The sequence below is a fragment of the Hemicordylus capensis genome, chromosome 5 (genome assembly GCF_027244095.1).
Source record: "Hemicordylus capensis ecotype Gifberg chromosome 5, rHemCap1.1.pri, whole genome shotgun sequence".
Taxonomy (NCBI): domain Eukaryota; kingdom Metazoa; phylum Chordata; class Lepidosauria; order Squamata; family Cordylidae; genus Hemicordylus; species Hemicordylus capensis.
Window position 1 is genome coordinate 117312955 of NC_069661.1, and position 24014 is coordinate 117336968.

General features: G+C 42.8%; 1 protein-coding gene across 5 annotated transcripts in view; it reads left to right on the forward strand.

Annotated features, from left to right (window-relative positions):
• LCORL (ligand dependent nuclear receptor corepressor like) overlaps positions 1–24014 on the forward strand; it is a 142978-nt gene that overhangs the window by 116844 nt on the left and 2120 nt on the right. The gene's annotated exons all lie outside the window — the stretch shown is intronic.

Below are 24014 nucleotides of genomic sequence, written 5' to 3' on the forward strand. Positions count from 1 at the left end.
TCTCATCTCCCCCTCACCCTTCTACAAAACCTTAGTAACTTTGCATTAAAATGAAGCTATCAAAGGAAAATACCAGTATGGAAAAGCAGTAAAAACTAGCTTTCAAACTATATCATAGGTGAAGTACATCTTTAAATAACAACTTACTGTATGAAATAAACCTTCACATTTGCTTTTATTATAGAATTTTTAGAACACCCTCAGCAGAGTCCATAGAAGATTAGGCATGCCATAACATTTTATATCAGTGGGAAGTTAAAACATATCATGAAGTCTGATCTGTGTGGAGAGCAATCTTCCTTGCATGGATCCATTGGGAACTGTGTCTGCAAAAGAGTTCTGTAGAAGTGGTTCCTGTGGTTGGATCCCTACATCCAGCACCTGAGGCTCTGCACATGGTTGCTATCTGTGGATTGGAATTGTACATGGAATACAAAATAGATTACTGGTGCAGTCAGCCTTCCCCTCCAGCTCTGACGATGATTAGTATTATGAGGACAGTGTTGACTGTACTGTATGTTAGGAAGGTACATATGTGTATATATACATTCTTGAGGACAACTGTGCACTCGCAGTGTCGTGCTTTATACAAAAATACAGATTAACACAAAGATATAGATTAACTGCAGCACAGAGCTGAAATATTTTTTAAGTTTATAATTAGGTAATAGGACTAGGTATATAATTAAACATCATATTTAGAGGTATCTTACATTTACAGAAAACACACTAAAGAAGATAGTTTAAAATTTCATTAAACTTAATGGGGAAGTATCAAATTATGTAAAATGGCATTTGTGCATAGGAGAAAAAAATTATATTTCAAATTCCACCTTCAAAAACAAAATTATGCTAAACCTCGGGGAGACCACTAAAATGTTATATTGTAAAATATGCATCTAGATTTGGCTGTAAATGGAATGAGGTGCTATTTATTTTTAAATGTTATGCCCTGCCTTCTTCACTTAGGCATAACAGGGCTGCTTAGTAAAGTAATTTAAAACTGCAGCACCTAACGGCACAGCGAGGAAGTAACTTGCCTAGGGAGCAAGAGGTTGTTGGTTCGAATCCCCACTGTTATGTTTCCCAGACTATAGGAAACACCTATATCGGGCAGCAGTGGTACAGGAAGATGCTGAAAGGCATCATCTCATAGTGCATGGGAGGAGGCAATGGTAAACCCCTCCTGTATTCTACCAAAGAAAACCACAGGGCTCTGTGGTCGCCAGGAGTCGACACCGACTCGATGGCACAACTTTACAAGAAAGTAATCTTGTTTTATTGTTTGATAAGTGGAACACCACTATGTGAAGGTTATTTCCTTTTCATTTATTTCTATTCCTCTCAAGACTAAAAATATCTAAATACACTGTAGCTGAGTGGGGAAGGAACAAGTTTATCTGGCTTTCTTAAGGACTTTGTCTTGCATATGTCTTTTGAGTTATTCAATTTGAACTTCACTGAAAAGAAACAACAAGTATAAAATAACTATCTGTGGCATGAGGGTACTGTCATTAAATTAACTACCTGTTTTTCCCCACCCCCTTTATTATGGATGTACAAAGAGCTCTCTCATGGCAGCTGTTTTTGTTTCTAGGTTAAAGTTGCCAGTTTGCATCCCAAACATCATGTCTGTCTGTTTAAATACACCAAAAGGACCAAAAAGATGTCAAGCTGTTGCACTTTTTGTGCCTCTGCTTCCATTGGTCCCTTCGCCCAACCTCTTTCTTACTTGCTGTATCAAATACAACCTGTGTTTTTCTATTTCATAGCAACTGGTTGGGAAGAGGAAGGGCCAAAGGGACCAGTGGGGGAGATGGTGGAGGCAACATACTCTCCTACTGCCTTGGAACATTTAAAGGGACAGGCAGGATCTTCAGGTTATAATACGGCCAGCTTAGGCTTGTTGGCTGAGTCAATTTGACTCACATGAGGGAAATTATTCAAAGTAGTCCCACTGAAATTAAAAGGAGAGGTTATGCATTATCTAATCTTTCTCATCTCTATGGGACTACTTTGAGTAATTTTCCTCATGTCAGCCATTATTCCTAACGTGTTACCAAAAAAAATTGGATTACATTTAGAAAAATGAAATTGCAAAATATTATTAACATTGGCAACAAATGCCCCTTAGTGTACCACAGTTACTGTTTCAGGAATAATGTTGTCAAATGTTTTTAGGGGGGAAAACTGATAACTTTTTCATAGTCTTTCATTATTCACTTTAGACTTCTGTTATGTTATTTTCTGTTTGGTTTTTTTCTGTTGCTCATAGTTTCCCATGCGTATTGGTACTTAAAGAGGTCAGAGCTCAGTGGGCAGCTCCAAATGCAGGACAGAAATAATTTCAGATTTACCTCAATTTCCAATCCAGAACATAATTAGAGTCCACATGTCCTCTTCCATTGATTGCAGGAATGCATACCCACATCAGCACCTTCGTCTGTCTGTACGACTGCTTCTTGCATGCAGGAAATGTGTATATGACAATATTGTTAGTTTGACTCCCTAATAACACAACTCAGAGTGTACACATTGTGCTATTGAAGTTCTTTACTCAAGTTTTGTTTAACGACTTCCCTCGCCATTGTTTCAAATTACATGTCCTCAGAAATAGCTGAGTTTCTAGCCAGTTTATTGGCGCTACACACTTAATAGCTAAACTTATAAGCACATTTATGTACTAAAGTATGAATGCCAAAAGCATAAATTGGGACCTCATGATTTTTTAAAATGTAATTAATTAATTAATCAAATTATTAATCAGATTGTAGTCAATTAATGACAGATTGTGGTCAATTAACAAAATCATCATTCAAGTAAATTTACATAAATGTGCAGGCAAATAAATTATATATTGTAAAAAAAATTGATGATGTCTTAAGCAAATTAGGAAAAATGTCCAGAAAAGATGTAGGGTTTGACTTTTTTATTTCAAGTATTTGTTAATTAATACAAGTTGTTTTGGTAAGAACTCATCTGCCTACTTTCCTTTCACTTTAATCTTAATTGATAATTACCATCCTCATAAGTTGACCCACTTCAGCCTTAAATATTAACACATCTGCTGTCTTGAATTGGGGTGGATGACATCATTACAAACTAGACCATTGAAGTTTCACTATGTATCATTCACTACAATTGTACCAAATTTGATTCACATTGGTTAGGCAGTCCACAAGTTAGCCCAGTTGTTTCTCAACCATTCACATGTCTGCCATCTTGAATTACGGTGGATGACATCACAAACTATGTGTCCCTACATATGTTCCAATTACATATGTTCCATCCCTATGTGTCCCTACAATTGTTCCAATTTTGGTTCAGATCAGATGGTTCTCAAGTTAGCCCTTTCACTATCCCTACAACTTGACTAAATTTAGTCCAAATCGGTTAGATAGTTCACAGGTTAGCCCACGCACCTCAAAACATTCAGGCATCTATGCATTTGGGGTATTTCTATGTTTCCCTATAACTGTACCAAATTTGGTCCAAATCAGCTCCCACTTGCTCCTCAACCATTCATGCATTCACCATAAATTGAGGTGGGTGACATCATCATATACTGTGCCACTGAAGTGTCCCTTTTTGTCACTCACTGCAACTGCACTAAATTTGGTACAAATCAGTTAGGCGGTCCACAAGTTAGCCCACTTGCCCCTCAAATGTTCACACATCTGCCATTGATAATCGGGGTGGATGATGTCATTACAAACTATGCCCTTGTCCCTACAGCTGTAGCAAATTTGGTTCAAATTGGTTAGGCGATTCACAAGTTAGCCCACTTGTGCCTCAAAAGTTCACACATCCACCATCTTGAATTGGGATGTGTGACATCATCACAAACTATTTCATTGAGGTGTCCCCACAGCTGTAGCAAATTTGGTTCAAATCAGCTAGGCAGTTCATAAGTTAGCCCAGTTATGCCTCAAACGTTCATGCAGTCCCTATCTTGAATGGGGTGGATGACATCATCACAAATTGTGCTGTTGAGGTGTCCTTATGTGTTCCTACAACTGTACCGGATTTGGTTTATATTGGTGAAGTTGGTTGTGAAGTTGATAGCTTTGTGAAGTTGATAGGTGGACGTGCGCACACAGAGGCAGACACACAGAAAGAATGCTGGGTGATCTCATAAGTTTACTTTTCTTAAGGAAAGTAGGCTAAAAATTAAGAGAACACATTGGCCTGGTTCAGACTGTCATGACCCAGACTGTCACAACATTTGCTCATAGTAGTGACACTGAGTCCAATGCTGAGGAAGCAGGACCAGCATTAGCCCCAACCCCAGATCTTGACACCAGACTGCAACCTGAGAGAGCTCTGGAGCTGGAGTCCCCAGAGGAAACTTCCTCAGGGCCTGAGCCTACTCCAGGGCTGGCCACTCCCACAGGGGTGTAACTATAATAGGGCAAGGGGAGACAGTTGCCTGGGGGCCCACTGCCTTGGGGGGGGGGCCTGGAGGCAAGTCACATGACTGACTCCCTGAGCTGCGCACCCACCTAGGCTTCCTTCAGTTGTATTCATTCTCCGAAATTGATGTGAGTGTTAAAACCTGGAGCTACCAGAACAGCATGTCTTTCTCTGATACCATTAAATGACTTGCATCATCTACAATTTACAAAACCTTTTTAAAAATAATTTAGGATGATGTTCTATTGTGGCACATAGGGGTGTGTGTGTGTGTTTGTGTGTATAAATTTACTATGCTTTTTGTTACCGCTATTCAGCCTCATTAAAATTTCTTTACTTCATGGGCTGAACTTCGGTTGGGGGGGGGCATTTTAAAATCTTGTCTCTGGGCCCACTCCAACCTTGCTACGCCCCTGCACTCCCACATCAACATGAACCCCAATATCTGCATGCCAGTGCCAGCAACAGTCTTGGACGGAGCAGATAGCGAGGAAGAGGAAGAGTGTAAGATTCCAGAAGCCTCTCTCTTTAAGGCTTCCACTCTCTAGTCAGGGAGGTAAAGCCCAAGAGAAGTAGTCTGGGCTCAGAGGTACTTGGACTTTTGTAACTGCAGGTAGCTGTCATTCTGCCACTCTCGTGAGACATCCAGGGCCCAACCACTCTTCTATGCCAACATCCATTGCCTGCAAGTTTAACACTTCCTAAATCCCTGCTCCACACAAGATATCAGGGGCCCAAAGGCTGTGAGACATCTCTTCTCTTCTGCCAGCAGCTCCATTTGCCCAAGCAACCATGCTGCCTAGGGATGTGGGAGCTTTAAGAAAGAGGAGAGCAGGTCCTTATCTGCTCTCTGCCACGCCATGCAGCTTCCTGCTGGGGCAGCACACATCCCAAGTATCCCTGTGTGGCACCAGCATGCACATGGCATCTGCACATGTGTGGGTGCTATATGCATGGTCAGTAATAATAAACTGTCCTTTATGGAGACAGAACATTGGTACATCTAATGCAGTATTATCAACACTAACTGGCAGCCAGGATTCCAGTGTTTCTGGCAGAAAGATACCAAGGCTTGAACTTGGGACCTTACACATGCAAAGCATGTGCTCTAACACTGAGCTCTCCAAAGCAATTCAGTCCCTGCAGCTATAGGAGAATATAAAATATTACAGCAATTCAATGTCTTATTGCACCGTAATTGAGTTAGAAAATTCCTAGACAGGAAAGTAAATCCCTTTAATGGACTTGTTTCCTTGTAATGTGTTTAGAATCAGACTGTTAAAATCATGAAAATGTTAGTTTTAATGTGCATGATTATGATACACGTGGCTTTCTTAATTCTGATTTTTAAAATTTAATTGAGCTCATGCATATTTTGAAATTACTGTTTTTATTTCCTTCTTTAATTAAACAAAAATCTGCACAGCATTATAGACCACTGTAAAAATTAGCCATGGAGCTTCTATCTATCTATCTATCTATCTATCTATCTATCTATCTATCTATCTATCCTACCTACCTACCTACCTACCTGTCATATCTATATACAGCCTGATATGTGTATCTCTAGGTGGAGTACACAATTTAAAACAACAAATATAAAACAGTAAAAACAAAACAATTTCACAAATTAAAAAGTTAAAACAATTTTATGGGATAAAAACAATTAAACAGTTTATAATTAATTTCATTTAAAAGCCTGAGAGAACAAGTGTGTCTTGAGGGTCTTCCTGAAAGCAAACAGAGATTCAGATGCTCTTATTTTGACAGGGAACATATTCCAAAGCCCTGGGTTAACCACAGAGAAGACCCAATTCTGAGTTGCCACCAAATGAGCCTGTGGCAACCGTAACCACATGTCTTCAGGTGATCTTAATAGGCAGCTGGGTTCATGACAAAGAAGGGGCTCTCTCAAGTACCCTGGATCCAAGCCATTGAGGGCTTTATAGGTAACAATCAGCACTTTGTATTTTTATTGGAAATATATCAGCAGCCAGTGCAATTCTTTTAAAATCAGTGTTATATGATCCTTTTGGGTTGTCACGGAGACCTGTCTGGCTGCAACATCATGTACCAACTGTAGATTTCGGGCAACATACAAAGGCAGCCACACATATAGTATATTACAGTAATCAAGCCTGGAGGTTACCAGCATATGCACCACTGTTTTAAGGTCATTTACCTGCAGAAATTGGCATAGCTGACATATAGCTGATAAAAAGCGCTCCTGGGAACTACCTCAACGTAAAAAACCAGAGAGAGTTTTAGATTTAGGAGCACTCCCAAGCTATGTACTTGTTCTTTCTGGGGAAGTGTAACCCCATCCAGAACAAATCTAAACCATCTCTTGTGTTTGGACCCTGCCCCCCATGCAGTACCTCCGTCTTATTTTGATTCAACTTCAGGTTGTTATCACTCATCCAGCCCATTACCACCTCCAGGCAGGCATTTAGGTAAGTTATCCCGTTTCTGATGAGGCTGATACGGAGAAATAGATCTGGATGTCATCAGCATATTGATAACACCCTGCACCGAACCTCCTGATGATCTCTCCCAGCAGTTTCATGCAGATTTTAAAGAGCACTGGAGACAGTATGGAGCCTTGTGGAACTCTTTACTTTAATTCTCACTTTGCAGAACAACAGTCTACCAGCAACACTATCTGGAATCTACCAGAGAGGTAGGAACGGATCCACTGTAAAAAAAGTACTACCCAATCCCACCTCGCTCGGGTGACCCAGAAGGATACCATGGCCGATAGTATCGAAAGCTTCCCAGAGATCCAAAAGGATCAGCAGAGTCACACTCCCTCTATCGATAGCCAATTGGAGATCATCTATCAGGCCATCCAAGGCAGTCTCAATCCCATAGCCCACTCAAAAGCTGGTTTGAAATGGGTCTAGATAATCTGTATTATCCAAAACTGACTGGAGTTGAGAGGCCACCACCCGCTCTGTCGCCGTGCGAAACCATGGACGATTGGAAATGGATCTGTAATTAGCTAACTCCGATCCAATGCAGATTTCAAGAGTCGTCTAATAATAGCCTGCTTAAGACAAGGTACCCTGCCTTCCCTCAGAGAAGCATTTATAATATTTACCAGATCCTTCCTGATATTGTGATTACCAGATGAAATAAGCCAGTTTGAGCAAGGGTCAAGAGAATAGCTTGTAGCATACAGTCGGAAGCAGTTTGTCCTCATCCTCAGGAGTCACAAACTGAAAGTGATCCAATCTAATCAGATATGAGGAGTTGCTGGACATCTCCACAGTAGACTCCAGTTCCTCAAAAGTCATTGAAAACATCACAGCAAGTGCCTTTGTGAAATAGCTGTGTTATAGTGGCTCTTAACATGAGGTTTTTAGCTACTTTCCATTAGTCTTATGAGATCATCCAGCATTACATGTGTGTGTCCGTCTGTACATCCACCCATCCGTACATATGTGCCCCACCACTAAACTTTGCAAAGCCTGGACCAATATGAGCCAAATCGGATACAGTTATAGGGACACGTAGGGATGCCTGAATGGTGTAGTTTGTTATGATGTCATCCACCCTGATTCAAGTTGGCGGACGTGTAAAAGGTTTAGGTTCAAGTGGGCTAACTTGTGAACCGCCTAACTGATTTGAGCCAAATTTGCTACAGCTGTAGGGACACCTCATGGCATAGTCTGTGATGTCATCCACCCAGATTTAAAAATGGTGGACACATCACTGTTTGAGGCACAAGTGGGCTAATTTGTGGACCGTCTAACTGATTTAAACCAAATTTGGTACAGTTGTAGTGAGTGACATATAGGGACTTCAGTTGTGTAGTTTGTAATGATGTCACCCATCCCTGTCCAGGATACTGGATGTGTGAACATTTGAGGCACAAGGAGGGCGAACTTGTGGACCACGTAACTGATTTTGACCAAATTTGGTGCACTTATAGTGTGTGACACACAGGAACACCTCAACCTTGTGGTTAATAATAATAATAATAATAATAATAATAATAAATAATTTGATTTCTTTCCAAAAATGGCTCAGGGCGGTTTACAAAGAGAAATAACAAATAAGATGGCTCCCTGTCCCCAAAGGGCTCACATTCTAAAAAGAAACATAAGACACACACCAGCAACAGTCACTGGAAGTACTGTGCTGGGGGTGGATAGGGCCAGTTACTCTCCCCCTGCTAAATAAAGAGAATCACCATGGTAAAAGGTGCCTCTTTGCCCAGTTAGCAGGGGGTTCATGATGATGTCATCCACCCTAGTTCAAGATGGCAGATATGTGAACATTTAAGTCACAACTGGGCTAACTTGTGAATCGCCTATACAATTGAGCTAACTTGTGAACCACTTAACCGATTTTAACCAAATTTGCTACAGGTATGGGGACACTTAGGGATGGTTAAAATGCCTGTTTAATAGTTTGTAGATGTCATCTACACTGATTCTAGATGGTGCACACACGAACATTTGAGGTGTAAGTGGGAAACGATTTGGACCAAATTTGGTACAGTTGTAGGGACACAGGGACACCTCAAATACATAGTTTGTGATGATGTCATCCACCCCAGTTTAAGATGGTGGAAGCATGAACATTTGAGGCACAAGTGGGCTAACTTGTGAACTGCCTAACTGATTGGGACCAAATATAGTCCAGTTGTAGGGATAGTGACACATTGTGATGTGTATGACTGGAATGCTAATGTAACATTCTTTCAGTAGTGGTGTAACTTCAAGATTTGTGAAATGCCTGTTTAATAATCTATATATTTAATTTTCCTGGGTGTGCGTCCCGGCACCCAGCTGATTGGCTGGGTGGCAGAGGCACCTGATAGGCTGAGGTGCACCCAGAGGCGGCGGCGGGCCCGGCTGTGGAGGCAAACAGCGGGACTGACTGCGGAGGCAGCACTCAGCCTGGTGGTGAGCCTGGCCGCAGAGGTGGCACTTGGCCCGGCCACGGAGGTGGCCGGAGACTAGGACAGAACAGGGGGAGAGGTAACTGCTGGCCCCAAAGAGCACACAGCTGCTCTGTGCAGGGTCGGCTAGTAGTGATTTAAAGCACTTATTCACTGGAAAAGATCAGGCCCTTGAAGAGGTTGAAACTTCTGTAAGTGGTAATGTATTGCACTCATTGTTAGAGCTGGATGGCATGTTATGCCTGCTATGGACATGCTGCCATAAACAGCATCCTCATGGTGAATTTACCTCTTCTTCTAAACCAGGCCTGCACAATATAAGGCCCAGGAGCCGGATTTGGCCCATGGGGACTTTTTTTCCAGGCATACAGGCAGGAATATCCTGCAGCAACAGCACCCCTGAAAAGCCACTTTTAGAGTCAGTTCCCTCTTCTCAAAGGGGACCATTTTCTGTCCTCTCTGAAACTGTCTTAAAACACCAGCCGATGAATGTTTACTCCGAAATATGTCCAGTGTTCCCGGTGATGTTTACTGATGTAAGCAACCTGAAAGCAATAGCAATTTAGGGAGAGGAGCGGACCTGATATTTGTTTGGGGCTGGTCTGCATTCCAGGTGCCCAGTGATTGTGCAGGGACAGGTCCTGGGTTTTTTTGCCACTATCCTTAATTAAAACAATGGGTCCTTGGACAAGGGAAAGATATCCACAAATAACTAGTAATTGTTTTCATTTGTATTTTTAATAATTAATTTTAATGTAATTACTCACTGAAAATTGACCTTGGCCCCCGAACACCATGTTGTGGTTGGTTCTGGCCCACTAGGGCATTTGAGTTGTGCACCCCTGCTCACAACTAATGTCTAGCTTAGGGGTCTGCAGCCTATGGCACATGTGCCAAAAGTGGCACATAAACAATGCTAGGAAGACCAGCCGCTACTATGCCTGCCTCCTGCTAGTGTGTCACACTGCTTGCTGTAGCAGGCAGCAGATTTCCAGGATCGGTGATAGAGGTCTCCCTGGCTGTGCCAGCTGGCTGCCTCTCTTTCTTGAACATATGGGTGGCCTATTCTCACAGTGACGGGCTTTGGGAGGTATGTTGAGAGGAGGGGGACTTGTCATCAAAGAGGAAGGAGTCCCTGCTGTTTTAGGCAGGTCCTCTCTTCCATCCCCCCTCCCTCTTTCCTGGGTCCAGGTGTTTGGATTGCTGGCATTCATGGCCTTAAAATGCTGATATTTAATACCAGGTTGGTCTGTAATAAGATCTCCTCCATCTTTGATCTTCTGTTGGAGGAACAGGCTTGCATTACTGAGTTGGCCTGGCTTGCATTACTGAGGCCTGGTTGGGCCTAGATGGGGATGTTGCCCTATCTGAGATATGCCCACCAGGTTTCTGTGTGCTTCATCAGCCCAAGGCCGTGGCAGGGTTGCGGTGATTTTCAAAGAAGATCTTGCATTGGTCAGGGGCCCTGCCCCACAGATGCAGGTAGTCACAGGCCTGACTCATGTGGATGGACACACTTTAGTCTTGATCTTTGTTTCAGAGCAGTGGTGACATGATTTGAATATGGGGGATATAGCCATCTCTCTCCTCCATGTTCTGATCACTCCCTGATCTGTATGCAGATTACCACTGCTCTTTGCCTCCACAGGGGCATTGGACCTACTTTGATTGTCTGCTCCAGGCGCTTTATGGATCCTGATGGTTTCTAGAGGGTGTTCAGGGATATTCCCAGCAATCTGGTGAGCATTTCTCCGGTGCAGCTCATTGGCCACGAGGGCTCTGGATGAGATTGCCCCGAAGTGGCCTTTCAATATTTGTGGATCCCGGCTTCCTTGGTTTACTTAAGAGGTTAGGGAGATGAAGTATGTTAAGAGACACCTGGAGCGCCACTGGAGGAAAAATAATGCCGAAGCTGACCAAACACGGTTACTCTCTCATCTCCAGGAGTATTCCATGGCGATAAGGGCAGCAAAGTCTACTCACTTTTCTGCTCTTATTGCATCAGCTGAGTCGCGTCCAGCGGCCTTATTCTGGATTACCGGTTCCCTGCTTGGGGATGCAGATCCAGTGGAGCTTCCATCTGACTGCTGTGACATGTTTGCTAGATTCTTCACTGATAAAGTTGCTCGCCTTTGGCAGGAATTGGACTCCAATTGCACAGGATCTGATGTGACGGATACTTTGTCGTGTGATGTCATCTGGGATACTTCTGGGAGCCTGTTCAGGCCGAGGATGTGGACAGGATTCTCTCTGGTGTGGGTGCTGTGACCTGTAGCCTGGACCCTTGCCCCTCCTGGCTTATTAGAGTAACCAGTGGGAATGTAAGATCCTGGCTTTGGGAGTTGGTGACCCCTCTTCATGAGGGGTCTGTGCCAGTAGCCTTAAAAGAGGCAGTGGTGCTCCCTCTTTTGAAGAGGACTTCTCAACCCCAAGGTCCTTGATAACTATAGTATAGACCAATCTCCAACCTCCCTTTTTTTGTGCAGGTTTTGGAGAAGGTTGTATGTGCCCAGCTTGAGAGAGTTCTGGATGAAACTGATTTTCTACATCCTTGTCAGTATGGTTTCAGGCCACGGCATAGCACAGAAATGGCATTAGTCGCTCTGGTTGATTACCTGTATCATGACCTTGATGAGGGTAGCACCCCTCTCTTGATCCTTTTAGATCTCTCAGTGGCTTTCAATACTATTGACCATGTTATCCTTCTGGAGTGCCTGCACGGGTTGGGTATTGGGGGCACCATTTTGCAGTGGCTCCGTTCCTTCTTTAGTGGGCGCTTTCAGTTAGTGTGCACTGGTGATGAGTGCTCTGCCCTGTGGCCACTCCTTTGTGGGGTCCCTCAGGGTTCAGTCCTCACACCCATTCTTTTTTTTAACATCTACATGAAACCACTGGGGCAGGTCATCTGCCAGTTTGGGGTGGGATTCCAGCAATATGCTGATGATACTCAATTGTATATTGCCACCCCAGGCCACTCCAGAGATGCCATTTCTGTGCTTGCCCTCTGGAGGCTATCAGGGTCTGGGTGGGCCAAAACAAGCTCAGACTTAATCCCACCAAGACTGAGTTGCTTTTGCTTACTTCTTGATCTGGCCAATTGCCGAGTCTGAGTCTCTCTCTGGAAAGAGTTGTGTTGCCCCTGAAGGAGGTGGTCCATGACTTGGGCGCATCTTCTTGGACTCACGGTTCCTGCTCGAGCCGTGGCCAGAGATGCCTTTGCCCAGCTTTGACTGGTCCTCCAGTTGCAGTCCCACCTCAACCGGCAGGCCCTGGCAACAGTAACTCATGCCCTCGTAATCTCTCGTTTGGATTACTGTAATGCACTGTACCTGGGGTTGCCTTTGAAGATGACCTGGAAGCTTCAGTTGGTCCAGAATGTGGCACCTCACTTGCTTTTGGGTGCTAGAAGATATGATCGTGTTACACCTCTTCTGCAGTTGCTGCACTGGTTGCCCATTTGCTTCTGGGTCCAATTCAAAGTGCTGGTTCTTACCTTTAAAACTCTTCAGGACTTATTACCTTCAGGACTGCCTCTCACAGCCAGTCCTTTCCCATCTTGTGAGATCTTCTCAGGTTGCCCTTCTTTAGGACCCTGGTCTTAGATAGGTCCATAGTACTAGGGCCTGTGGAAGGGCTTTTTCTGTTGCTGCCCCTTGACTCTGGAACTCTCCCCCCCCCCCAAGATTCGGTCTGCCTCCTCCCTTTCAGCCTTTAAGACCTTATTGAAGACATTTCTCTTCCGCCAGGCATTTGCCCTTTAATTCTTTTAAAAAAATCAAAAAAATCTTGGATGCTGTTCTTGTTTTGTACACCATCCTGAGTCTGTGGATTGGGCGGTATATTAAATCTTGTAATTAATAAATAAATGGGTGTGTGTGAGAGAGCCAACCAGCCGCACAGCCAGAGAAACTGCCTCCTTCAATCCTGGCTCTCCACTGATTGCTACAGAAAGGAGTGACATACCAGACTGAGGCAGGCAGCTGACCTCATGGCAGTTGGTCTTCCTTGGGTGTATGTGAGCTCTCTTGCATGTGCTTTGTCTGCTTCCTAAATGGAGAAGACAAAGCACGAAGGTTTGCTGAAGGATAGAGACAGACCAGCTGGTGATGGATGCTTAATGCTGGCTAGAAGAAGAGAGGCAGCAATCAGTCCATGCTTCACTGCCTTCCATCCTGCCAGTGAGTCTGGGAGCTGGACATGTGGCTGGTGACATGAGGGCTGGGGAAACTTTATGGCCTGGCTGATGCAGGGGGCAGGTTGAGGCCAGGATACCAGCTTTGCTGTGAGCTGCACTCCTCTTGCAGCTGCCCCAGAAGATTTGGCACACCACTTCTGAAAGGTTGCCAATCCCTGGTCTAGAAGACTTCACTACATGGTACGCTGTAATCATGTAGTGAGTATGTAGCATTCAATTGTTTGGAACTGGGGTCAGTAAACTCACCATGTGGTGACACTATATCATCCAGTGAGTACTCATAAACACTATGGCAAGGAGGGAAAGTGTGCCATAGGGGTGCTGCATTTAGCTACATCTCCATAGTGGGCATAAAATATACCCTAGCTGTAGTGGTCTGTTCTGTTCTGTTGACTGTAGAAGAACATTGTAGTAAATTTCTTTGTTTACTTCTTTGTGGCTTCCTACCATCACTTTTTTAAAAAGCTGAGCTGTGCAAAACAGCACCAATTTGATTCAGAGCCCACCTTGGTGCTTCTGAGGGGAGCCAATCGGTGCTTTGGAGGTGGTCCAATTAAAGTCAGACCAATTCCAAGGGTTCGTTTTAAAACAAAGTTGAAACCCTGGATAGACCCCTACCCTCAGACCCATACTACCTCAATCCCTGTATTTGCCAGGCATGGGCAGGAAACAGACTGGCACAGGAGATAGCTGATTTTGCTCCCTGTGGTTAGGAAGCAGCAGCTGCCTTGGATTCTCTTTCAAACAGACTTGCAAAGGAAAACATAAGCCCTGAGCAAGGTGCAGGCGTCTTGGGAATTGTAGTCTTTTCGGCAGGGCCTGAATAGACAATAGTTACCAAGAAGCCTTCACCTGTCCCAAGACCTGGAAAGAAAAAGAGAAGAAAACTTCTTCCAGGCATCTTTTAAAAAGAGAAGCCAAAGTAGCATTCTCGCTTCCAGGAGCAAAATCAACTGTCTCCTGCCTATGCCCAGTAAGTACAGGGGTCAGGGAAGTGTGGCAAGACAAAACTTCAAACTCTGAATGGCCCAAATCGAAGCAGGCAGAATTAGGGCCAATCAGGCCTGATTTCATTTGGATTTGGTTCAGAGTTTGATGCTTTGCATAACCCTTTTTTAAAAAAAATCTGTCTGGCTTTTCTCATTTCTATCTTTCTTCAAAGAATCCCATAATTGTTTTCAGGCCTGAATTGCTACCAGCTATCAAGAATTTGATCAAACGTTGATTTCCATCATGTCCTTGTGTTCTGTGCAACCTCACTTACTTCATCAATCCCACAATCTTCTCCCGCTTCCTCCCCCTAGTTTCTTTTCACTGCTTCCAACTAGGATCTTATTTCTGAAGAAATGTTTGTAGACCTCACCTATTTGTCAGTAAGTGACATGTCTCCTTTAACTAGCAACCATTTCCATTATGTTGTGAGTCTCCTGAAATTCAGGGGTTGAATTCTTGCTTTGCTTTAAACTACCACTTGATTGAAATCAAATAGTTCTAGTAAGAACTAATCTGCCCACTTTCCTCTCACTATCCCTACAACTGGACTAAATTTGGCCCAAGTCAGTTAGGCAGTTCACAAGTTAGTCCACTTGTAGCTCAAATGTTCATGTGTCCACCATCTTGAATTGGGGTGGATGACATCATCACAAACTATGTATTTGAGGCGTTCCTATGTGTCCCCACAACTGTACAAAATTTGGTCCAAATCGATTCCCACTTGCACCTCAAATGTTCACGTGTCCATTTAGAATCAGGGTGGATGACATCTACAAACTCTGCCCTTGAACCATCCCTAAGTGTCCCCACACCTGTAGCAAATTTGGTTCAAATTGGTTAGGCAGTTCACAAGTTAGCCCAATTGTGCCTTAAATGTTCACATATCTGCCATCTTGAATTGGGGTGGATGGCATCATCAGAAACCACAAGGTGGGGTGTCCCTGTGTGTCACTCACTACAACTGTACCAAATGTGGTTCAAATCGATTACCCCCGTGGTTCCCAAACTGGGAGCCTCCAGATGTTGCTGAACTACAACTCCCATCAGCCCCAGCCACAATGGCTGGGGATGATGGGAGCTGTATTTCAGCAACATCTGGAGGCTCCCAGTTTGGGAACCACGGGGGTAAATGATATGGAAGTTACTCCAATAGCCCCTCAAACATTTATGTATCCACCTTCTTGAATTGGGGTGAATGACATAGCCACAAACTATGCCATTGAGGTGTCCCTATGTGTTCCTACAGCTGTAGCAAATTTGCTTCATATTGGTTAAGCAGTTCACAAGTTAGCCCCACATGCACCTCAAACATTTATGCATCCACCAGCTTGATTCGGGGTGGTTGATTGACTTCTAAGTTTGCTCAGGAAACAACTCAGTATTTGCATCAAGTTTATTATCTAGCAAAATGCCAGAACAAAATGCATTGAACGTATAGGAGCAGAATTTTACAATTGGTCAATCAATTTAATTTGTAATTTTCTAGCCACTAAAGCAAATTGGAGCTCTGCAGTGTTACATAATTGTTAGAAAAAATACCATTAATTCACTTGGCATAACAAAAATGTTTATTAATACTGAACTCTAACAAGAATCTAGCCCATGTATCTTTATATAAAGGGTAAAGTAAAGTGTGCCGTCGAGTCAGTGTCTTTGGTAGAATACAAGAGGGGTTTACCATTGCCATCTCCTGTGGAGTATGAGATGATGCCTTTCAGCATTTTCCTATATTGCTGCTGCCCAATATAGGTTTTTCCCATAGTCTGGGAAACATACCAGTGGGGATTCAAACCGGCAGCCTCTGGCTTGCTAGTCAAGTCATTTCCCCGCTGTGCCATTAGGTGGCTTATTATATAAAGGATACTGGGGGATATAACCATGGCTGACATAGCATGCACAGGAGTGCAGGTGGGCCCATGCCCCTACACACATGTGAGCACCGCCAATGGGACTGCACTGCAGCGCAGCAATGTTCCATCATGAACACTCTGTGAACCTAGTTGCATGAAGCCTGTCATTTCCAATGGGTGTTGCATCACACAACTGCATTCCCAGAGTGCTAATAGCAGAGCGCTGCTGGGCGGCAGCACAGCCCCATCGGCAGGGCAGCAGCACGGGCAGTGCTCCAGCCACCCATGTTCCCTTGCATGGTATGTCAGCCACTACCCTTAATCATGTTTTTACAAAAGCAATGCAACAATATTCTCATCTGGGTAGTTAGGAGGGGCAGAATTTTCCCTTTGCAGAAGTATTGGCAATTCTTCTTCAGCATGGCTTGTCCTTCTGCATGCTTTCTTCATAATTTCCATCAATTTACCTAGAACAAGTATTTAGCTAATTTCCTGGTTTCCCCTTGTATCCCTGTTTGAATCAGTACCGTATTGGCTACTTTCCAATCCTTTGGCATGGAGGGACAGTTGCATATTGTTTGTTAGAAGACCAGCAATTTCCCACTTGAGTTCTTCAGATGGCATCTTGGCTGGATGCCATCTGGATCCAGTGACGTTAAACTTTCATTTTTCCATCAACCCCAGAACCTCATCTCTTGTCACCTCTATTTGATTCAGCTCTTCAGACTCCCTCCCTGAAAAAAAATGGATCAGCCACAGATATCTGTCCTGCTTCTTCCACAGTGAATACAGATAGAAAGAATTCATTCAGTTTCTCCAATTTGCCCCCATCTTTTTAAACTCCACTGTTATATTATGGTTTAACTGGCTTCGTGACAGGTTTTCTTCTTTTGACACATTTAAAGAATTTCTTATTCTCAGTTTTAATTTTCTTAGCAATATGTTCTTCAAATTCCTTTTTCACTTGTCTTATTGCCAACTTGCATGTATTTTGCCAGAGTTTGGGGCTGTTTGTTTTTCTCATTGGGGGAAGTCTTTTTTGCACTTTATAGCTTCCTTGACTGCTCAGTAACCATGCTGGCATCCTCTTGGACTTGGTGATAGCTTTCTGAACCTGTGGTCGGCATTCTATTTTATCTCCTGTTATTGTGGTTTGGAACTTCCAAACTTCCACAATCTCTCCTAATTTCATGGAGAGGTTTAATCCTCATGACTTTCCCTTGTAAGCCCCTTTCAACTAAATCCCTCATTTTTGCAAAATTTCCTCTTCTGAAATTAAATGTGACTGTACTGGATTTTCTTGGCAACTTTCCACTTATATCTGTGCTGAATTTGTTCCCAGTCAGTTTGATAAAATGAGTCTCCCATCAGGACTTTGCAAAGGATTACATCCAGAGTTGCCTCCCGTCTGTTGGCGCCATGTCCAATTGTTCCAAAGCACATCATTTAGGGTATCTAGAAATTGTATCTCCTTATCATGATTCATGATTTACCCACTGACACCCATTTTTACAATATTCTCTTTTGGATGCCTCCCTGATTTCTTCCTTCATCTTATGATCACCTTCAGAGTTTTGGTCAGGAGGGCAGTAGTGTGTTACCTCTACTAAATTACTTTTGGAGTCTAATGTTACCACCTGCAGTGATTCTGTGGAGCAGCATATTCCTCTTAAGTTTTCTAGTTTACTGGACTATGCCTTCTGTGATGTAGAGAGCACCGCTGCCCTCCAGCAGGGTCACCCTTTTTATAGGGTTTGTGCAGTGAGATAACTGTATCTCACTGATTCTCTCCGTTCTACCAGTTTTCGGACATGCCCACTATACTATGCTGTGTACAAAGTACTCCATACCTCTTGTCTCGGAGGCTTCTGATAGTAGCACTTAAAAAGATCTACATCACGTCCCTTTCCAGATGTCTTTGTGGATACATGTTCAACCACACCCCTTTGCTCTCTTTAACTGGGTGCCATTCTTTGATATCCTGAAGATCCCCCCCAATGCAGCTCATCCCCCATGCTGGATCACATGTTATTCCTGAAGGTCCGCTCAGGAGCAACCTTTGCAGGAGGGGTTCCTTACGGAAGAGAGGCAGGAAGGGGCACTTATGCGAGTGCTCATAGATCCATGTCATTTTATGCTAGGTTGTTTCTACCATGGAACAGCACTAAAGAGACAATAAGTGCAAAGGATGGATTGAATATTTCAATTTCTTCAAAGCCTGAATAGCAGTTGATGATAGGCCTGCAGAGAAGCCCTCTCAGGGACCAAAATGTAGGCAGATTCAGAGAATTTAAGGCAAGCACATTCCCTGCTTTCTCATCTTGAATCTATCTGTCTATCTATCTATCATATATTTATACAGCCTGATATGTATATCTCTAAGTGGTGTACAAAATTTAAAATATTTAAAAATCAACACAGGTTAAAATACAAGAGACACAATAAAAACAATAGTATAAAACAGTTATTAAAACAAATTACTACAATTAATTCTAATTAAAAGCTTGCAAGAGCAGGTGAGAAGGAGATGCTCTTATTTCAGCAGGGAGCATATTCCAAAGCCCTGGGACAGCCACAGAGAAACCCAGGTCCTGGGTCGCCACCAAATGAGCTGGTGGCAACTGTAACCGGACCTCTCCAGAAGATCGTAACGGGGGCAAGGTTAATGACAAAGGAGGTGCTATCTTAAATAGACTGGACCCAAGGGCTTTATAGGTAATATCTCAAAGCGGATGCCCAAAGTTGCCGAGCTCAGAAACAGCCGTTATCACAGTTGCCTCTCTGCAGTCAACCGCTGCTGTAAACATGAGCGCCACACTGCCTGGATTGATTGACAGGCAGGCAGGATTGATTGACAGGTAGCAATGTTCCCTCTAAGGCATGCGCACGCTCACAAATTTTTTTATGTCCGCTCAGTTAATTTTAGATCCTGCTCAGTTTTAATCAGGAAGGCCGCACTCTGAATGCATATACGCACACACTACCTTGATTCTGCCTCCCAGAACAAAACTCACTACGCACACAGATGAAAAAAATTAGAGAGAACACTGACAGGTAGATGGGACTTCCAGATCCGCTTTGAGATGTATACGCAAGTATAACGTCTCTGCTTAATAACGTCTGAATGAGGCTATTATTTTACTGCAAACAATCCAGGTTTCTGTGTAACAAAAATATCTAAAGCCCTGACTTTAAATCAAGTCTCAAGTCTTTTATTGTTACAGTCTCAGAGCACCACAGACACTAAAACATTACTTGACTTTAAATCTCTGGTTCTTAAACAGAAAAACTGAGTTGTTGATGCTGTATTCCAGGGCTAGCACTGTTATTCTCAAGTATCAAGTATTTGCAAGAGTCAAGTGCTGCCATCTTCACTCTCATCTTGTGGTGGCCTCTGACCTGGCTAGGCTTTATCTGAATTGAGAACATACCCCAGAGTCTTTTTCAAAGGCACAGAAAGCTCTGGGATCTGCTTAGTTCTTCAGGGCTGGAGGCAGCTTGTGCAGGCTCTGACCTGGCTGGGCCAGCTGTGAGCTTGTTTCTGGGGACTATAATAATAATAATAATAATTATTATTATTATTATTTCTTCTTGTTTACACAGTCAGACAGGTGTTATTGACTGGTTTGTTTTATCCAGACATTGAGTTCTTCCCAAGGACCTGGGATGGCTGAATTTTATTGTCAATTGTTATAGATATCGTCGCAAAATATAGGCTGTTCCCAGTAAAGCTGCTTTTTGTAATTGGCTGATGGTGATTTCTGTGGCCCCTATGGTGTTGAGGTGCTCTTCAAGGTCTTTTGGAACTGCACCCAGGGCGCCAATTACCACTGGGATTATTTGGGTCTTTTTTCTGCCACAGCCTTTCAATTTCAATTTGTAGATCTTTGTATTTGGTGATTTTTTCTATTTCTTTTTCTTCTATTCTGATATCCCCTGGTATTGCTATGTCGATTATTTTGACTTGTTTTTCTTTCTTCTCGACTACAGTTATATCTGGTGTATTGTGTGGCAGATGTTTGTCTGTTTGTAGTCGGAAGTCCCATAATATTTTTACATCTTCATTTTCTTCAACTTTTTCAATTTTATGGTCCCACCAATTCTTGGCTACAGGTAGCTTGTATTTTTTGCAGATGTTCCAGTGTATCATCCCTGCTACCTTGTCATGCCTTTGTTTGTAGTCAGTCTGTGCGATCTTTTGACAACAGCTGATTAGGTGGTCCACGGTTTCATCTGCTTCTTTACAAAGACGACACTTGCTGTTTGTGGTTGATTTTTCGACTTTTGCTCTTATTGCATTTGTTCTTAGTGCCTGTTCTTGTGCAGCCAGTATTAAACCCTCTGTTTCTTTCTTCAAGTTGCCATTCTTAAGCCATTGCCAGGTCTTGGTGATGTCTGATTTTCCACTTATATTGTGCAAATATTGACCATGCAGGGGCTTATTTTTCCATTTTTCTGCTCAGTTCTTGACTTGTTCTTTCTTGTAGGCCTGCTTTCTTTCATTGGTGTTGAATAGTTTCGCGTTATTGACAATTTGAAGTGCATCTTATTCACTGTCCTTGATATATTCTTCAAGGCCTCTTTTCTCCTCCTCTACTGTTTGATGGACTTGCAGCATTCCCCTTCCACCTGAGCTGCGAGGGAGGTAGAGCCTATCTACATCACTGCGGGGGTGCAGAGCATGATTGATGGTCATGATTTTCCTGGTCTTACGATCTAGCGTCTCTAGCTCTGCCTGGGTCCAGTCTATTATTCCTGCAGTGTATCTGATAACAGGTATAGCCCAGGTGTTTATGGCTTGTATGGTGTTCCCGCCATTGCGTTTGGACTTGAGGATTTTTCTAACTCTCCTGATGTATTCACTTCCAATTTTTCTTTTAACTTCAGTGTGTGTGATGTTATCAGCCTGGAGAATGCCCAAGTATTTGTAACGTTCTTTCTCTTCCAGGTTCTTGCTCTTGCTTCCATTGGGCAGTTCTATTCCTTCTGTTTTTGTTATTTTTCCTCTTTTCATTATTAATTCAGCACACTTGTCTAGTCCAAACTCCATTGCTATATCGCTACTGAATATACGGACAGTGTTTAGCAGTGATTCGATTTCTGACTGGGACTTTCCATACAACTTCAGATCGTCCATGTACAGCAGATGGTTGATTTGACTTGATGTTTTAGATGTTTGGTATCCGAGGCCTGTTTTGTTTAGTATTTGTGAAAGTGGGGTCATGGCGATTACAAACAATAGAGGGGATAGTGAGTCCCCTTGGAAAATGCCTCTTCTCATGCTAACCTTTCCAAGTGCCTCGCCATTGATTGTTAACTGTGTACTCCACATGGTCGTTGCTTTTTTAATAAATATCTGAATGTTTTTGCTGACACCAGTTGTTTCTAAACATTTTAGTATCCATGTGTGAGGCAATGAATCAAAGGCTTTCTTGTAGTCAATCCATGCAACACTTAGATTTGTTTTTCTTCTCTTGCAGTTTTCTAAAATCATTTTGTCAATCAGCAGCTGGTCTTTTGTGCCTCTGGTGTTCGGGCAATTTCCTTTCTGTTCAACTGGAAGCTGTTTGTTAGTTAATAAGTGTTGCATCACTTCATCTGCTATTATTCCAGTTAATAATTTGAACATGGTTGGCAGGCAGGTTATCGGTCTATAATTACTTGGAACTGCACCTTTTGCTGGGTCTTTCATGATGAGATGAGTTTTCCCAGTTGTTAGCCATTGTTCAATATCAACGCCTTTCATAATGTGATTGAACTGTTTTGATAGTTGTTTATGAAGGCTTTTAGGTGTTTAAGCCAAAAGCCATGCAGTTCATCGTCACCTGGCACAGTCCAATTTTTAATTTTCTTTGCTCTTTCACTTATTAATTCTTCGGTTATTATTAGATCTTGCATTTGTTGGTTACATTTTTTGACCTCTTTCATCCAGCCTGCTTTTTAATTATAATCTATTGGATTGTCCCATAATTTCCGCCAGAATTGCACTGTTTCTTCTTTATTTGGTGTTTCTATGTTTCTTGCAGTTTCTCCTTCTATGCTTTGGTACAAATGTCTCTGATTCGACTGGAATTGGAGATTCTGCCTGTGTTGTGTAATTCTGGCTTCGTATCTGCTAATCTTCTTTGACACTGCTGTTATTTGCTGCTTTATTATTTCCAGGACTTCTCTAATTTTCCTTGAATCTAGGTCGTATTTTTGGACCAGATACTGTTTGGTGTTTTCATTCTTCAGCTTCTTGTCTTTCATATCTTTCTGTTTACTAGCATCTGATCTAAGCCTGGAGATTTTATTTTATAATCTAATCTTCCATTTAGGTGATGTACTGCTTTCTTTTTTGACAGGTCCACTGATCTTATATCCAAGCTCTTGTGTTGTAATTGTTGCTGCACTGTACATTAGTTGGTTTGTTTCTTGCAAATTATTGGTTGTTATTTCTGCAAGTGCAGCATTGACATCTTTTAATGCCCGAGCAAGTTGTTTTTTGGCAACTGTTTTTAGAGCTGGAAGTCGAACCCTGGTGGTTGTTTGGTTCATGTGCTCAGTTATTTTTTGCTTTAGTTCTTGTTGCTTTTCTGTTAAACGGCATTTGGGTTTTTGAGGTGAAGGCAAAGGGGAGGTTGCCTGGTTTTGATTTTGAAACAGTTCAGCAACAGTGGCATCCTCGATTTCCAACACCTCCTCCACCTGTGCCTGAGCAACTTCTTCAATTGGTGATAATTCTTTTTCCATATCTTGAGCCTGTGTTGCTCTTTGCAGTTCTCCCAGCTGAACTCCTGCGAATACTTTATTTCTTATTATGAATCTTCTCTGGTCTGCTAGCCTTTGTTCTGTTATTTCTGTGTCTGGATGCTTCTCTTTCCAAATTTGGTACATTCTTTTTAAATAACCTCTTCTAGTTGGACTAGACTTGTAATAGCAGATCATTATTTCCTTGTTGGCATTTTTCGTATATGTTTTTCGGTTAAGCGACATTTCTTCCAGTAACTTTGCTGTCTCGCCCTTCCAAAAATGGCTCAGGGCGGTTTACACAGAGAAATAACAAACAAATAAGATGGAAGCCTCTCCCCAAAGGGCTCACATTCTAAAAAGAAACATAAGATAGACACTAGCAACCATCACTGGAAGTACTGTGCTGGGGGTGGATAGTGCCAGTTACTCTCCCCCTGCTAAATAAAGAGAATCACCATGGTAAAAGGTGCCTCTTTGCCCAGTTAACAGGGGTAACTTTGAGGTGGTCTGTCGCTTTTCCTGCCCTGCCCTGCCCTGCCCCCTCAACCCTCATTGGCCTCACTTCTCCCCTTTATTCCACATACAGTTAAAGGAATCTAGTTGCCCAGAGACCACTGGTTGGTTCTGCTCTATGCCAAACAAATTAACAACTTGTTCCAAGGCAACCCAATTATAGAAAATCCCGCTTGCCAATTTAATATTCAGTATTTGAGGCTTTGCAATATGTGGAATACTTTGACGGGGGGTCTCAGAGGGCAAGTAGGGAAGGAAAAACTAGCCTGGAATAATGAAAGAGAAGAATTAGAGACCATAGAGTGGCAAGTCAAACTGATTTGCACATGCTAGGCTATTCATTTACTTTTGGCTTTTAAGCATCATTTTTTAACATGTACATTCTTGAAGGTACAGCATCCCTTGTTTA